This window comes from Podarcis liolepis, assembly GCF_965112155.1.
Source record: "Podarcis liolepis genome assembly, chromosome: 8".
Lineage (NCBI taxonomy): Eukaryota > Metazoa > Chordata > Lepidosauria > Squamata > Lacertidae > Podarcis > Podarcis liolepis.
In genome coordinates this window covers 70,580,027-70,598,083 of record NC_139560.1, presented here as the reverse complement: position 1 = coordinate 70,598,083, position 18,057 = coordinate 70,580,027, and the positions used below count along the sequence as shown (strand labels likewise).

Below are 18,057 nucleotides of genomic sequence, written 5' to 3'. Positions count from 1 at the left end.
CTAGTTCACTTTTTTAAAACTTAAAACACACAGAGACGCACACACAAACACAATGCAAGTAAATTAAACAAAACACTAAAAGCTTTTTCATATAGCTGAAAAGTAGGAAGCAAGCATCAGGACATTTCTTCCATAGAAAATCTTGCTGCTCTTTAACAATGTTGCTTTGAAGGAAAATATCCCTCAGCTATTCTTTCTTTCTTTTTTTCGTGGTGGAGGAAGGACTCAGATTCTGGGAATATTTCCAAATGGGTACTAAGCCAAATGCTGTTTCCATTAGTTAATCATCATGTGCCACAATCTCCTTGTAAAAAAAGAAAGAAAGAAAAAGTGTGAGTATTTCATCAATATGACATCATAGATGGGAAGTGAACGAGCTGCCCATCATTAGTTCGATAACAGTTTCTTTCAAAGGTGCCTTTAAAATGCTCTTATTTTAATACCATATCAGGTGCAATCTATCAATGTGTCTGTGATCTCCTGAAACACTGAATTCCTAATGTCCAGGGCACCAAGCAAAACGCAGTCCAGGTTTCACATTTCAAGATGAATTGTGTGGCAGCTGTAATCATTATGCTCTTACACATTGATCCGTGTGCTAGTAAAGTCTTTATATAAAGCACTGAAGGTGGGATGTGGTCTTTAGGGTTCAGGAACATGCTGCCATCAACTGAGAGCCTGCATTTAGCAAAAATTCTTGTTTTTAGATAAATAATAATTATAGCCCTATTTTTTAATTAAATTTATATACCGTCCTTCATCAGACGGCCGCATGCTGGTTTACAGCATGTGACATAAATGTATCTACATAATCTAGATACAACCTAAAAACCCAAACATTCATATTAATACAATGATATACGGGAACAAAAGTGTCCACCATGATTGTAATGACTTCCATGGACTCTCCTTGCTTAATACTGTGGAGAAAGCCTTTGCCCCTGTACTTCCCAACAGATTACATTTACTCACTGACAGGGTCTATCCTGAGTCACGATCCAGCTTGAAAGCTTGGAGGTCAAGAGTCAACATGATTTTCTCACTGTGCCAGCTGCAGGAGAAATGTCAAGAGCAGAGACCACACATATACATTGCCTTCATAGATCTGGTGAAGGCATTTGACCTTCTCGGCCAAAAAAAGACTTCACAGTTCTCAACAAGATAGGATGCCCACATAAACACCAAACTATAATTGTGTCCTTCCATGAGAACATGCACAACGCCATCCAATATGACCATTCATCTTCAGACACCTTCCCTATCAAGAGTGGTGTACATGTCTTCAGGTTTACTGAAGAAGGTGTGTATTTCTATTCAAGGAGCAACAGGGGTCTGTTCAACCAGGCACATCTCCACATCAAGACAAGAGTGTGGCAGGTTCTTATCTGAGAGATGTTGTTTGCAGATGACGCAGCCTTGACTCTGAGGAAGCTCAACAGAAACTCATCAATCATTTTGCCCAAGCCTGCATGGAGATCGGTCATACCATCAGTATGACAAAGACCAACATCCTGGGTTAGGATGTCACCAGATGTCACCAGCAGTCCACACATTGGCATTGGTGACCACACACGAGGTGGTAGACAATTTTGTCTACCTGGGCTGGATTTTAATCAGCAATCTTTCCATCAGTGCTGAGCTGGACAAGTGTATTGACAAGACAGCTACGGCAATGGCTTGCCTTTCCAAAATGGTATAGGAGAATGTGATGCATATGATCAATATCAAAAAGAAAGTCTACCAGACTTGCATGTTGAGCACACAGCTTTATGGAAGTGAATTATGTGAAACTTACACCCACCAGGTGTGATGTTTCAATGCCTTTCATATACTCATATGTCAGGAAGATTTTGCTCTCCCAAGCCCACATTCCCAGTATGTCTGCAGTTATATCTCAGTGATGTCTACCCTGGCTTGGTCATGTACACAGAATGGAAGATGGCAGGATAACCAAGGATGTGCTCCTGAGGGAGCTGGCTTCACACATGGCTTCACACATTAGGCCTGTTGGCAGACCAACTCTGTGTTACAGAGATGTCTGCAAACAAGACATGAAGGCTAGTGACATTAAACCTACTGTGTGGGAATCCCTTGCAGATGATCACAGTTCCTGGAGGCAGACAGTCAGGTATCCATAGCAGTGACCAGAGGAGGAATAACTGCTGGGAGGAGCCACAGCAGGCACTATAACTCTTCAATGGTTTGACTTAACCCCCCCAATGTGGACTCTTCCTTTGTCTCCTGTGAGAAGCCAGTGCCAACCAGCTTTCATTTCTAGCAGAATTATTATTTATGCTTTAGCTCATTTCTCTTGATCAGAGTGCTTCCATTTTCCAACACAAATCCCAACACAATCTCAACACAAGAGAAAAGCCTCAGGTGACAAATACAGCGTCTGGGTTAGTTCATGTGAATAGAAACTATTCTTGAGGTAAATGAGGATAACTGTCACACGTTATTATTTTTAGCGGAAATGGTTTGGTTTTTTTCTGTGTGTGTTTTTTAGGGAAACTGGATCTGATGAAGCTAGTGCAGGAATTTATACTTTCACAACGGAACACACTCATCCTAGACATTTCCTGTATGCCACTGTGCCCTCCCCATATTTGCTCCAGAGGCTTGGGGGAACCCCAAGAACAATTTTAAGGGGATGTGGGGGGGGGGGAACAAAGAGAGAAAAGAGGGAACAGCCATTCTGTTGTGCAGCCAGAAATCCTTGTGCTAGCAGAATTAATTCATTGGCTACTGCCTTTGTATAGTAAACATGAATTGCTTTTATGTATGGTGCTGGAGGAGACTCTTGAGAGTCTCATGGACTGCAAGAAGATCAAACCTCTCCATTCTGAAGGAAATCAGCCCTGAGTGCTCACTGGAAGGACAGATCGTGAAGCTGAGGCTCCAATACTTTGGCCACCTCATGAGAAGAGAAGACTCCCTGGAAAAGACCCTGATGTTGGGAAAGATGGAGGGCACAAGGAGAAGGGGATGACAGAGGATGAGATGGTTGGACAGTGTTCTCGAAGCTACCAGCATGAGTCTGACCAAACTGCGGGAGGCAGTGGAAGACAGGAGTGCCTGGCGTGCTCTGGTCCATGGGGTCACGAAGAGTCAGACACGAGTAAACGACTAAACAACAACAACCATATCCCGTAGACATTAGAACAAAAAAGAAAGGTCAGGGGCTCAAAAGAGATGGCTCCCAATATTTTATTTTCTTTCTTTCTTTTTGATGAAATTCTTTATTATAGGAAATGTTGAAAACTTCTTGATTAAAACATGCAGACACAAAATTCCTAGGGGAAACTTTTCTGTCACAGTCATCTAAGCAAACTTATGTCTGACTAATTTTCTCCAGAATATTGACAAGTTCTTTAGGGTGAATGAGCAATCATTTAGCTAGTCAGGACGGAATAAGGAGAAAGCTAGATTTTGCTGCCTAAGTGACTGACAGAGAGAACAGAGAGACCAGCAGACTCGCTTCCAATCTGGCAAAATCTGAGCAGAGGCCAAGCTAATCACAGAGGACTCTTATTTAACAAACAATTCTCACCAATACCAGATCAGTATTTTCAGGAGTGAAAAATTAAAAGGGATGAATCTGAGGACAATTCTATTATAAATATCAAAGTACTTAAACACCAGATTTAAATGTGCCTGTAAGGTTCAGCATGTGATTTAGGAATTGTTGATTTGGTTCAGTTTACGACTTTCCCGCAAGAAACCTTCAGAGCTCTTTGGTATTCAGTTGCACAGCAGTTCACAGAAAGGTGCTGTGATGCAGCTGTGAAATTGGGTAAGAGGCCCCAGGAGTTTCACATTTAATTAAATGAGAACCACTTTAAGTAGTAGCTGCAACTCCATGTTTCAAAATCTACCAGGTGGCCTTGCTGTGTTACATGAAGAGCAATCTTTATGTCCCGTGACTATTTTAACTTAAATATCTGTGAGGAGCAGTCTCTTGAAAAGACCATTTTGTTTGAGCTTGATCAATAACAGGAGAATATTTTTAAAGAAGCGTGGCACAAATGGTTATCATGTGTTAGATACCCATAGAAGTACATTTTTACAAAGAGGCAGCATTTAGCATCTATAAGCCAAACTGGATTTTAGCACAGAATCATTTTTGAAATTGCATGCATGAATCATGGTACAGGCAAATGGCTGAATCAATGATTCTGAAATATATCCACTTTCTTGCTCCTTAACTATTAATATGGATTGAACAAAAGTTTTTGCACTTGTATGTATTTCAAGTGTATATTATGTAACAGTTATTTCATACTGGTTGTGGACCAAGATAATGAAGGGTAGAATATGCAACTATGCTATATCATCCGCTGTATAGGGTATAAACTGAGGATAGCTGATGGGTCTCAAACCCTTGTTGAGTTAGGGACTTCTCTTACATGCAAAGACAGGCTCCAGCAGATTAAGCAGATGATCAGCAATGGGTCCAACAGTAAAGAAAGCAACTTCTGCATGTGCTATAGTGAGAAGTGAGGGGCAGATGGGGCTCGTCAACATGGGAAGATAGCCCATCTAGGAGAAGGAAAACTCTGATCCTAAACCTCTATTGGCTTGCGAGATATCTTTGGGAAAATAAAAGTCTAAGGAGTAAACCCTACAAAAATCTGGAGTGGTGTCCTTAAGAGGGTTGGGTGGTGTTTTGTATACCTCCTTCCAGCAAGTCCTGCGGCCAAGGTGGTGCCAAATGAATTGGTCTGCTTTCCTTTGGACCACATCAGTGAGGTCTGGTCATTTGGGTAACCCAGACTTCCATAAACACAGTGCCAGGAGGTCATTTTGGTACTGCTAACACAGCAGTTTGACTTCACCCCAGAGATGGCATTCCATCACCTCTGGTAACAGATGGATGTCAACAAAATAGGGTGTAGCTAATAGGCTACAAAAAGCAAGAAGGATAACTAGTGTTTGGATGGAAATCAATAAAATGAAGGGAGTGGGGGGAAGCCCCATTTGTTGGAGAAGTTCATAGGGGCCTGCAACAGGCCTGCACAATTACATATGTAGTCTAAAACTTTTAATGTGACATGGGTTAAGAATTCTACAGTCATTGGGAAGGTGTACATGAGAGGGTTAACAATGGAGATAAGAAACTGTGATGGTTAGAGAGAAGAGATGAACATCTGAGGTAAAAACTGAGCCCCCCCCCCCAAAAAAAACAACCCCAACACCACCATGGCTGTACAATCCTGACAATAAATCTCTGTGTACATGTACAGATAAACTAATTGGTGGTTGTATAAGTCATGTGCTACTGTGGCAAAAAAAACCCAACCATCTCTTCCTGATAGTTTTTAATCTTAGAGCAATTTCTGTAGAGTTGTTTTGATGGAGAAGGGAGCTGAATTAATTTCCCCTCTGCATTATTTATGAGACAATCTGATCTATTCACTACCACCTTAAACACACCGCTGCCATATCATGATCCACCCCTACGTTTGATGAGGTATGTGGACTTGTTCCTATTTATCAAACTCCAACTTATAAAAACAAAATGCTTCTGGAACTTTTCCTGAAAACTGATGTTCTCAGAAAGTCTGCATCTTATTGGCAGATGTTCCACAGAATATGTTTTACCTGAAGAGGAACCCCAAAATTTGTTTCAGATTTCATATTAGGCAGTAGTACTGTAGCCTGACCAGAGCAAAGCGTGCCCTAGTCATCTAAGGATTAGACTACTGTAATGTGCTCTTCGTGGTGCTGCCCTTGAAGACAATTCCCAATTCCCAGCTAGTATAAAATGCTGCTGCCATTGCTGCCTTATAAGCAGCACCACTCCTGATACTTTCCTGTCCATGATTTAAGTTCTGCAAGGAAAAATCTTTTCAGCTATTCTGTAAGAAAACAATTGTTGAGCTGACAAAACTTGTAATAGCACTTTCTTGGCAGCAGCACCTCAATGCAGCACTGACATTAGCTGGTTTTGTGGTACAGGCCAGGCATCCCCAACCTCCGGCCCTCCAGATGTTTTGGACTACAATTCCCATAATCCCTGGCCACTGGTCCTGTTAGCTAGGGATGATGGGAGTTTTAGGCCAAAACATCTGGAGGGCCGCAGCTTGGGGATGCCTGTATTAGGCTAAGATGAAGATGAGGGAGTTAAGACAGCAAATTCTAGCTACACCAGGGACATCCTTTGTTGAGCCACCCAATTCTAACCTGCTCATCCAGGCATATCTTGCTATATGTTTGCTCCCTATCATATTTTCCTCGATGAATTTTTTTGACCCAAGTGTTGGCCTACCAATTTAAATATTACAGGTGGAGGAATGGATTATTGCAGAGGTATTCAACCTTTTGAGTCCATGGCTCCCTTGAGCAATTATGTTATTTGTGTGGCGTCCCCTATCTGCTGGCAGCTCAGCCTCCTTCGAGGTGGAGGTGGGGCTCAGGAATTCTATTTCCTACCAGGCACGCCTCACAGGTGATGCAGCCCTCACTTCCTCCACACATGGCCGCTTATATTAAACTAATTTACATAATCTCATCTATCTATTAAGAGGAGGGAGGGAAGGAAGGAAGGAGGGACGGAGGTTGGTACTGCCCACAGCTTCCCCCACCCACGGCACCCCTGGCCATCATTCAAGGCATCCCAGGGTGTTCCAGTGCATTGGTTGAAAACACTAGATAATATATATATATATATATACACACACACACACACACACACACACACACACACACACACACACTGTGGGTTTTGTAAATATACAGTGGTATCTCGGGTTACATACACTTTAGGTTACATACGCTTCAGGTTAAGCGTGTTCTCCTTCATGGAGAGCACGTGTTGCGGTGGGGTCTGCTGAACCACCCCTCTGTTACCAGGCAGGGTCTCTAAAGATGGCCTGGGGCAGTGATTGGTTCACTGGGTTGCTGGGGTAAAAGTTATGTTGCAATTTTGGTGGGAGAGGTAAAATGTTTAAGTACTCTGCACGCAGCCTGGAGCTTTCTCTTTGCTGCGTGCAACGGATCACCCGCCCACCCGCCCTTGAGTAAGGGGTTGTTGCATTGACCTTGCTATGCCTGTCATGGGGTCGTCTGCCGTTGGGGCAGGGGCCTGGTAGGAATTTTGTCCATCTGGCTGATTGGCTGGGCCATTTGGTTTTTGCCTGCTGTGTAGCAAATCGTCACAACTTGTAAGGTTGCGGTTAGGCATCGGTTATAAATTGGTGGAGGAGGGGTTAGGATAGGCTGGGCCTGCCCCTCCATGGTTGCTGCGGAAAGGGAATTCCGTTAAAGGAATCCAGGGGCTTGCCATCTTTTCGTCCAATCCCTGGAATGGGACTAGGGCCGGCAAGCCTTCGGGGAGCAGGCGGGTGAGAATTGAGGGTCTGTGACTCAGCTCCATTTCTCCTCGACTTGCTTTCCCCCGCACTGTCTTTCGGTGGTGCCCGGAAGTCAGTTCTGTCCCCAGGCGGGGGGACAGATAGTCTTAACCAATGCCTAAATAACCACTCACGGTTTTGTATTTAAATAAAGTTGTGGCCAAAATTATGCCAAAAGCCTAAAACAAAAATTAAGTGTGTGTTGTGAGTTATTTGGGGGGTGGATTGGGGACCTCGACACGCAACAGACTCCGCTAACCCAGAAATAGTACCTCGGGTTAAGAACTTTGCTTCAGGATGAGAACAGAAATTGTGCTCCGGCGGCATGGCGGCAGCAGCAGGAGGCCCCTTTAGCTAAAGTGGTGCTTCAGGTTAAGAACAGTTTCACGTTAAGAACAGACCTCCAGAACGAATTAAGTACTTAACCCAATGTACCACTATACTGGGGTTTTGTAAATATATTGTTGATTTTAAAGGTTTTTATGTTGTTTGCACCCTGAGACAGTTCTAGGAAAAAGAGCAGGTTATAAAAGCCAAAATAAAAAAAAAATATTTTGAAGACAACTCTGTCCATAAAGCTATTGCTATCTTTTAGTGCCTCATAAAGCTAGAATTCAGCCTATGGTTATTAATTTTTTTAATCCAAATTCTGCAAAGAGCTTAATTTTATATTTAGGTGCATTGTCATGCAGATTTTTTTTTTAAAAAAATAGATTTGTAAGGGGGGGGGGATAACTATTTTGTTCCAGAACTCAAGCACATTAACATTCACTTTAAAATGTGCAATTATAAAACACCATTCATATTCAATTGTAGTAAAAAAAGTGTGGTTCTAAACAAAGTTATGAGGTGAGACTATTTATAAAAGGTCTCAGCTCAGCTCTCTTTTTAAAATTAATATAAGTGCTGTGTTATTTATTGTTTTGAAGACAGAATTATGGAATTTGACAGCCTATTCATTTATACCATGTACTTAAAGAGTATTACATGTAGATAGAACACCATATTTTTTGTTGGGGAAAATGCTATGTTCTGTATAGTCAGCTAAACTATGATCACATTCAAACCATACTTCTTTTCTTCTTCTTCTTCTTCTTCTTCTTCTTCTTCTTCTTCTTCTTCTTCTTCTTCTTCTTCTTCAACAGGACTCGAGGCAGCTAAAAACAAGAACCACTAAAAACAGAAAAATCAATCATTAAAATACAATTAAACATTGATACATGAAATCTGTTTAAAACATACCAACAACTACAATAATATCAGCATGGCACCAGCCCTTTATTTTAAAGAAGTCAATTGCCAAAAGCTTGCTGGAACAAGAATGTATTCATTTACTGGCGGAAGGAGCCAGTCTAGCTTCTCTACGGAGGGAGATCTAAAGTCTGGAAGCGGCCACTAAGAAGCACTACAATACCACTTTAAACAGTCACAGCTGCCCCCAAAGAATTCTGGGAGCTGCAGGTTTTTTAAGAGTTCTGATGGTTGTTAGGAGACCCCCTAAAACACACCCAGAGTTACAGATCCCAGTTTGGTTTAATAATCAAATCCCTCTTCACAGAGAATAAGTTTATTGAATAGCACAAGATGCAAACTAGCTCTAGATCAACAACAACATCATCATCATCATCAACAACAACAATTTATTATTTATACCCCACCCATTTGGCTGGGCTTCCCCAGCCACTCTGGGTGGCTTCCAACAAAGTAAAACATGGTATGACATCAAACATTAAAAACTTTCCTGAACAGGGCTCCCTTCAGATGTCTTCTAAAAGTCAAATAGTTGATTATTTCAGTTTTAGTTTCTGTGGTTTATTTCACATTCTAGATTTACCTTTTGTAGTCCATAGCATACTCTCCAACATTCCTCAGATGAAAATAGGGACATTCTATTCTACTGATGTAGACTAGATGTCACACACACACCCAGCTGCCATCAGACTCCCATCATCCCTTCATCCCAGCTCCCATCATTCTTAGCCACTGTCCCATTGGCACCGTCTAGCACTGCAATCCTATATACATAAGTAGGCCCCGTTGAGTTCAGTGGGACTTATTCCCAGATAATTATATTTAGGATTGCAGCTTCAGTAAATGTGCTCATTTATTTAGAACATAGATGGAAGCTTCTTTTTCCATGTGGTTTGTGCTCAAAAACATTTTCTGTTTGGCGCTAGCCATTGTACTAGCAGCTCATGAACCAGAATACATCAGTTTTGATTTAGAATATTGCTGTGAGAATATCTCTTTGAAATTCAGGGAGACAGATCTTCTCCCTTAGCTTCTGAGATCCACATCAGGATGAAATCTCCAAGTGCTTTATTTTTTTATAAATCCAAATGCAATTAAAGGAAATGTACGATTTCCCTTCTCCTTTGGTTCATTAACATTTCCCTTTAAAAATGGGAATTACTAATCAAACATCATTTTAGAAATATCTCCTGAATTGCCACTCATTCCCAGGCAGAGATCTGAAGGCTTTAAACACTGGCCAGCCTTGCTGCCAAGATCTTGCAGGAACATGAAAAGGTGGATTGGATTTCAAAATAAAAAAGTAAACAAAAGTTTCAGCCACTGTACAAGATTCTTGAAGCTTGATAATAAAGACAGCAGGCTTATATCTTGCCTTTTTTTCAGGAATGAAGCACTGGACAGTTTCCTGTTGATTAATTCTCTAAATCCTTCACTGTCATGTTCAGTCTTTCTGTAACCTTTACTAGGATTTCCATCATTCTTTCAACTGGGTGGTTCAATTCCTGACAGCACTAATGTGAGTTCCACCCCCCCCCCCACACACACACCAAAAAAGTGGGAAGAACAATTATGGAAATCCTTGGGCTATTTTAATGCAGGATTTTAGTTGTGCAAGTTCATCATCCCATGTATTATTTTATTCAATGTAGGATTCCAGGTATTTTTATTCATGTCCTTCTGTTTGCAAACCCAGCCCATTTCATATGTTCAGATAAAAATACTGTCTAACCTAACTATACACTTGAAGGGTAATTAATGACCTTAGAGCCAGAGGTGGGATCTACACACATATAAAAACCGTTCTGAAAATGCTTTTTTTAAAAGCATCTTTCAAAATACATTGCATTTTCCATCTAGTGTCACATTGTATATTGTGCTTAAAACACGCTTAAAATGTTTTATTTGCAGCTGTATAGCTGAGTCAAGAGTGTGTGGTACTGGACTATGACTACCAAGCTCAGACTCAGGTATGATGCCTTCCTGAGGGGGACAAAGGACCATGTGACAACATCACACCATTTGTGGAGTATCCTCTCCTCCCTCGGTAGCCTCAGAGGCAAGAAGAACAAACAGTTTGCATTTTATGGCTTTTTAGTCAGTCATCTGGCTGCAAGACAAAAGATCCATGTCTCCACACAGAGCAGACGTTGGCTACTCTGAGTCCCTCCTCTTCCGTCTCTCACAACATCCTGGAAAGCTACGGGAAGTCACAGGAGTCAAATCCCTCCACATTCTCTGTTCTTGAATGGGAAGGGACCAGCGCGCCTTTAGACTAGGAGGGTCTCCTATACTCTACAGGGAGGCCTCTGCTGTCTGCTCTCTAACTTCACCTTCCTTCTCCACTATCTTGTAACTAGGCATTTCCTCATTCAGCTGCACGTCATCCCTGTCTCCCTCTCCTCCTGAAACTGCTGGATACACGGGGGGGGGGGGAGCGGCAAAACTTCCCACACACCCTGCTCTTCTGAGAGGTGGTGATCAGACCAAGGGTTCATTTCCCATTCCTCCTGTTCAGGCCAGTCCCTGACACCATGCATGCTGACATCACTCGTGCACACTGCAGGGCATGCTGATGTGTTGTCCTGATGCCCCGCGGCATGTGTGCAACATGAGCATGTTCCATAGCATGCATGCATAGCCACACAGAACTTTTTTGGGGGGCAGCCCCTTCATTGAAAATTGGGGGAGCACATCCCTGCAAAGATGGTGTCCCTGCTAGGACTCGAAAGAGCAAGGTGTGAGGAGCTCAGCCTACACTCAAGTAGGACCCTGGCAGAGACACATGCCCGACTGGCATGTTCTCTCCTTCCTGGTCGATTGTTCGGGAGCTTCAAAAGCTTTCTTCTGCCCGAACATCACAGTGACCGATGCCAACAGACATCAGCACACTTAGGGATCTGTAGAGTTTGCGCATCTTGTGTAACAGACCTCAGCAACTCAGCATTTTGGCTAATCTACTTTACTTACATATAAACACACATGGAGCACTGCAACATGGCTCCCTCTCTCTCTAGCATCAGACAGCAAAGAGAAAAAACCAAGGACAATAGTCCCACTTCACGCAACACAGTAACACAAACATCCTGTCTCCGTCACTTCCCACTCTGTGGAGTCAAAACATACACCGTCATGTGAAAGACAACAATCCCATGACTGCAATCATGGAGCAGTCACTGGGTGATCCTGGTCCAGTTACACTTCTCTCCATCAAATATAGTAGGCATAGGCAAACTCGGCCCTCCAGATGTTTTTGGCCTACAACTCCCATGATCCATAGCTAACAGGACCAGTGGTCAAGGATGATGGGAATTGTAGTCCTAAAACATCTGGAGGGCCAAGTTTTCCTATTCCTGAAATATAGGAAGAGCCTGCTGATTCAGGCAGGTGGTACATCTAGAGCAGCACCCTGTTCCCACTGTGCCAAACAGACTCCTGTGTGAAGCACACAAGCAGGACTTGAGCACAACATCCCTCTGTCCTCCTGCAATTTCAAACAACTGTTTTTCAGAGGCAGTAGAAGCCTGCCATTGTCGCTAGTTGGCATTGATAGCCATGCCCTCCATTAACTTGTCTAATTAGAGATGGCAAGCCATAAAACCCACTTCAAAGGGCCTTTGTGAAAATAAGAATGGAGTAGGGATTATGTATTCTTCTCTAAGCTCTTTGGAGAAAGAGATAAAGACGTAAAATCACCGTAATATACATGAAGCACTTTGACCACTTGAAACACACTATGGGCAAAATGTACGGAAGCAAATTACGAGCCTATCAAAACAAACAAGCTCAATTATAGAAAATAACTGTTACCCCAATGAAAGTGCATTTATCTAGAATGGCTTCTTATTTCAGCCACGCTGAGTATCTGTCAGCCAATTTGAGATAAATATTCAAGCATAACTGCTCATCCTTTCTTAGACTGGTTCAGAGTTGCATGAAGATGAAGTATCTTAATTTCCCCACCCCACCCCTCTTTTGTCTTGGGTGCCACAAAAGGAGGTGGCTGATAACAGCAAATTATTACTATGATCGATGTGCTTGTGAGCAATAAGGTAAGTCAAGTTGCACGCACACATACAAAACCCAGCATGTGAAAGAACTTTATTTATTTAATCAGTCCAGTATATAGTCTTCTTGACACCCTGATCCACTTTTTTTTCTACAACAAAGAAAATCCCCTGTGTTGCAAAACAGAACACTCTGAACAACAACAAGCAACACATCGGCTAATAATATACGGACACTATCCTTTATAAAAATTCATAAACAGAAGATATATCATATGTGCATGGAGTCACAAACTAATAAGAATCAGATAAATGTTCCATAACCAGGAATGGTAGGATTGGTACTGTAAGTCACTGTCAAGGATCACTGAAATAAAGACAGAATGCCTTTCTACAGTCAATATCCTATCCAAAATATAGTTGGAAGTGAGTTGGAGCACAACACGACAAACGTGAGATGATGGGTGCTCCAAACTGCAATAGGGTGCTCTGAGCACAGCAGCAGACAGAACAGGATAATGAACTGTTTCAATGATAAATCTTCATCAGCTGGCAATAATATGAAATGAAAACCATTACATTCAAATGCAGTCCAGTGAATGAAATGACAGGGTCCCTCAGAACCTACAGTCTCAGAGTCCTCAACACTGCCTCCGAGACCAGCTCTGTCAGCTCAGCCAGGGAGACTGCTGGGCAGCGAGGTGCGCGGTAAACCAGCAGAAGCCCTAATCTGTCCCGATTGCCCAGTGCCAGGAACACAAATTCTAGATCAGTGGTTCCCAACCTTTTTTTGGCCATGCCCCACATAAGCATCTCTAAAATCCTGATGCCCACCACCATGACATATAATTCTTATTATTCAAAAAGTGAACTCCTATTCATGTGGAGGAAGTCTAAAAGGCCATTCACTGTTAATAACGCATTCTCACATTGTCCCCCTTAAAAATCAAATTGCCCCCCTGTTAGGAACCATGGCTCTAGATCCTCACCCAACTGGAGAGAGAGGCTGGAGAGAGTGATGAAATCAGTATGATGTTGTTGTTGTTTAGTCGTTCAGTCATGTCCAACTCTTCCATGACCCCATGGACCAGAGCGTGCCAGGCACTCCTGTCTTCCACTGCCTCCCGCAGTTTGGTCAGACTCATGCTGGTAGCTTCGAGAACACTGTCCAACCATCTCGTCCTCTGTCATCCCCTTCTCCTTGTGCCCTCAATCTTTCCCAACATCAGGGTCTTTTCCAGGGAGTCTTCTCTTCCCATGAGGTGGCCAAAGTATTGGAGCCTCAGCTTCCAGTGAGCACTCAGGGCTGATTTCCTTCAGAATGGATAGGTTTGATCTTCTTGCAGTCCATGGGACTCTCAAGAGTCTCCTCCAGCACCAGAATTCAAAAGCATCAACTCTTTGGAAATCAGTATAGACTACAGCAAATCCCCCTACATGACCCTCCAGTCTGTCTTGATGATGTACTGAGTACCCAGGTGGGCACGGCTGAGTGAGGCCAACTCCTCCTGCTCACCCACCCCAGGTCTCAGTCAGTCCCGGATTTAGGGTTGAAGAGGCCCTAAGCTCCTGACGGTAATGGGTCCTTTATATGTCCAGCTGTCCTTTGTCAACAACAAATTGTCACTGTTTTTGGTGTTCCAATATATGCTATATGGTAATTTATGGACTTAATAGGTATCTAAAGCCATTTTCACATAACAAAACATGTATTTTATCAAAGTAATTGGTATAGAATGAGCAAACCAGTGATATTTTAGGGAGCAGGCTAGCAGTCAGGGCCCATTACTTACATCATAGGAGCCTACACAACACAAAACACTGTATGTAGGTTTTATTTTATTTGTTTTTTTATCTTATATTTTGGAAATGTGCATCCAGGTTTTTTTCCTTTATTTTTTGGGGGGGGCCCCAAGAGAGTGGGGCCCTAAGCTATAGCTTGTTTAGCTTATACATAAATCCGGCACTGGTCTCAGTGATACTGACCAGTTTGGCCTCCTCATCCATAACCAGATTGTGAATGAGAGAGGTCTTACTTGAAGCCAACCTAGCAATCGGTAACAAATTCCTCACAAGTGTCACCTGAGAAACAGTTCACAAATTCACCTCAACTTCTGCCATACATGGACAATAGAGTAATATTTATAAATAAAATGAATATTCTAAAAAATTATACTATCCCCCAACATCAGTAATAATAATGGGGTTTTTTTTCCTAGGGACTGTGAATGAAACAACCCAAATTTGTATTTTGGGTATGTTTAATTTTAGTTTTATTCTGTTCACTTTTTTCCCCTTGTGTGTTATTGAGGCATATGTCTTTGTTCAAATAAATAAAAATATTTTTTAAAAACACTTCCACTGTACAGGAAACGAGGGTGGCAACTCTTGTACTTTGACAGAAATTGCTGCTCCTCATTTTGGAGCTCCGTGTAGAGAATTATTTTTAAATGGGCTTTATTTCTGTATGTGCAGTTTTGACTTCTGATGAAACTGTGATGACTTCTGCTTGATCCAATAAAATGTCGCTATTGCTTGCTGAAGGTGAACTCTGGCACTTACAAGGTGTCTCTATACAATATTGTTACAGTTCACATTCTGGATTGAATGGAAAGGAATGTTTGCCATGCTATCTTTGTCCTCATCTAATCCTATGTTCTCAACTGGCTTCAGTGAGCACAAGCAGACTAGAAATACTCGCAGCTACCATTAGCTGGAAGAGCAAGGGTGCCAGACTGGTTTAGGAAATGTTCCGTGACTTGGCATTTTTTGACTTTCAAAGCTTTATTTTTGGAAGTTAATCTGCATAATTAGCCATACTCTCTTTGCAAAGGAGCTTTTGTTTAAGGCATGTGAACCACATCATGGCTGCTTTACAACGAAATCAAAGTCGGGAGCCAGATAAAGGTCCCCTTTCTTAAAGAAATACAGCCCTCAACTCCACACTTACACGAAGACCAGAATTCATTTGTATATAGCGAATAAAGCCATGGTGGGAAATCTATTAAAATGTGTTTAATCATTCACGTCTTTGATTTAACATCTGTCTAAAACCGAACATCAAAATTGAATAATTTATCATGTAATTGCATAAAAGCCCAAGTAATATATGACATTAATTAAAAATTAATATAAAATTCATACGAAGAAAGTTTTCAGTAGGCACTGTTTGATTACCCCTTCTTTAGGGTGGTTAAAATTACTTTCCATAGAGGAGCATAGTACATTTAGAAGGAACTGCTTTCTGATACATGCCAGATTTTATATAGTATCAGTGGCGTTTTCAGAAACTTAATCTAGCACTTGCTGTATTAGAAGTCAGCCCCATAATTATTTTTTGCCTTCAGCAACTGTGTGTCTTTTCATGACATCCATTAATGAAAACAATAACTATACAATATCCAGACATTTAGGGGCAATTCACACGTTGCAAACAGCCCTCTTGGGACGCTAGGGTGAAGGGAAGGTGATAAATTATAATAAATCAATACATTAAATAAATTGATATTGACCATGTGGCCAGTGTAGACTCTGTGCACTAACCCAGAAATAGTACCTCGGGTTAAGAACTTTGCTTCAGGATGAGAACAGAAATCGCATGGTGGCTGTGCAGCGGCAGGGGGAGGCCCCATTAGCTAAAGTGGTACCTCAGGTTAAGAACAGTTTCAGGTTAAGACTGGACCTCCAGAACGAATTAAGTTCTTAACCCGAGGTACCATTGTACATTCTTTGTTTCTTCAGCTTGTAAACTGCCTTGGGTATTGTAAGATAGAAAGATGGTATACAGATTAAAAGTGATGATGATGATTTTGTCATATAAGCAATATATAAATTAACCAACCATGGTGATGACAAAAGCACAAGCTTTGAATCAACCATCACATTCCTGGCTTGAAACTCAATTGATTTGGACTCAATGTATTCAACCAAGCAAGGAACCTAGCCACCAGCATATATTTAAGGAATGGAATCCGGAAACATAATGAACATCATAAGAACCTCCTGGATCAGTCCAAAGACTTATCCAACATTCTGTTCTCACAGTTGCCAACCAGATGCATGGGCATGAGTTCAACAATCTCTCCCAAACACCGCATCCACCAAAATCTAGATAATTTTTGAAATGGCAATTTTAAATGTTATTTATTTCAAAATGTATAGACAGCCATACATTTAGAGAACATAGAAGCTGTGAGCAGAAACAGAATAGAAAACACAATGCAGATCATTGACACAGTATTAAAATGTGAAAAACCACCAGTTATTCAAAAGTGATGGGCTGGGATCACCCAGAGAGGAAGAGTATTTTTCTGCCCTACTTGGACTGAATATGGGACTGTTTGCATGGAAAGAATGTGTTGTTCCAGTAATCTGCAGGTCCTCCCCATTAATGGGGCACAGCAATGCTGACATTTTAATGAAGGGAAGAACTCCTCACATAGATATGGTTTTTTGGAAGCTGCCGTGTAACATGTACTTCCATGAACTCTGACTTGCCTGGTATAATTGGCAGCATTTGTGGTAGAGGTGAAATTCAGATAATGGACTTTCAATCACAAAATTACCAATTACATTGAGTATTCCCCCCCCCTCAAAAGACAGGTACCAAGAAGACTTTAGAAAACGTAAGCTTCCTTATCACATTCAGACCAGAAAGAGAAGCGCAGACAAACAAGGCGGCAAGGAAATCAAATGAAGCTTGGAGGTACAAGGTAATGAAATCATAGGTGAAACATATAACTTTGTAGAAAGAAGAACACCAAGTTACGTGTAAATGAACAGCAAATTTGATCGTGATGGGGAGAGCAGTCACAGGACTCTCAGTCACAACAGTGTTCACAGTTGAAAACAAGAGGTTTCCTAGAGTCAAATTGGCTCTTGAAAATTTCCCAACAAATATCTCTTCAGTAGGTGGACACGGCAATTCATGCAGGCCACAAGAAGAGCATATCGGTAAATATAAAAGTTGTAGACTTCACAGACAGTGCAGACACTACCAATTGAGACAAAGTGCAGAGGGCTGCATGCCATGTAGCTGTTGCTACAACACTAAAATGACCTAGGACATCTCATTCTGAGATATATATATAATTTATGAATGAATGTATGTTGTATACCACCCTACATCCATAGATCCCAGGGTGGATCACAACACAATAATACAAGATAAAAAAACAAAACACATAAGAAAAGCAAGAGCAAAAATAGTCCCTCCTGCCCCCACTGCCTCCAACAACACATTTAAAAGTGTATCAGTCAAAGGCCTGGTTGAAGAGAATTGTTTTCAATTGGTGCCTAAAAGTTCATAATGAAGGCGCCAGCCGATCCTCTTTGGGAAGAAGATGCCGCAAATGGGGAGCCACTGCAGAAAAGGCCCATTCTTGTGTTGCCACCCTCTGGCCTCAGAAGCTGATCTCAGGGTCTAGGTTGGAGAGAGGCAGTCAACT

The 18,057-nt window shown here is 41.8% G+C and overlaps 1 long non-coding RNA gene across 1 annotated transcript in view; it reads left to right on the top strand.

Annotated features, from left to right (window-relative positions):
• The window catches only part of LOC310714484, a 602,255-nt gene extending 587,699 nt beyond the window's left edge, over window positions 1–14,556 (top strand). The window contains exon 3 of the long non-coding RNA XR_014529828.1: window positions 14,346–14,556. This is a non-coding gene — a long non-coding RNA (uncharacterized lncRNA). The remainder of the gene's footprint in view (window positions 1–14,345) is intronic.
• Window positions 14,557–18,057: the final 3,501 nt, after the last annotated feature.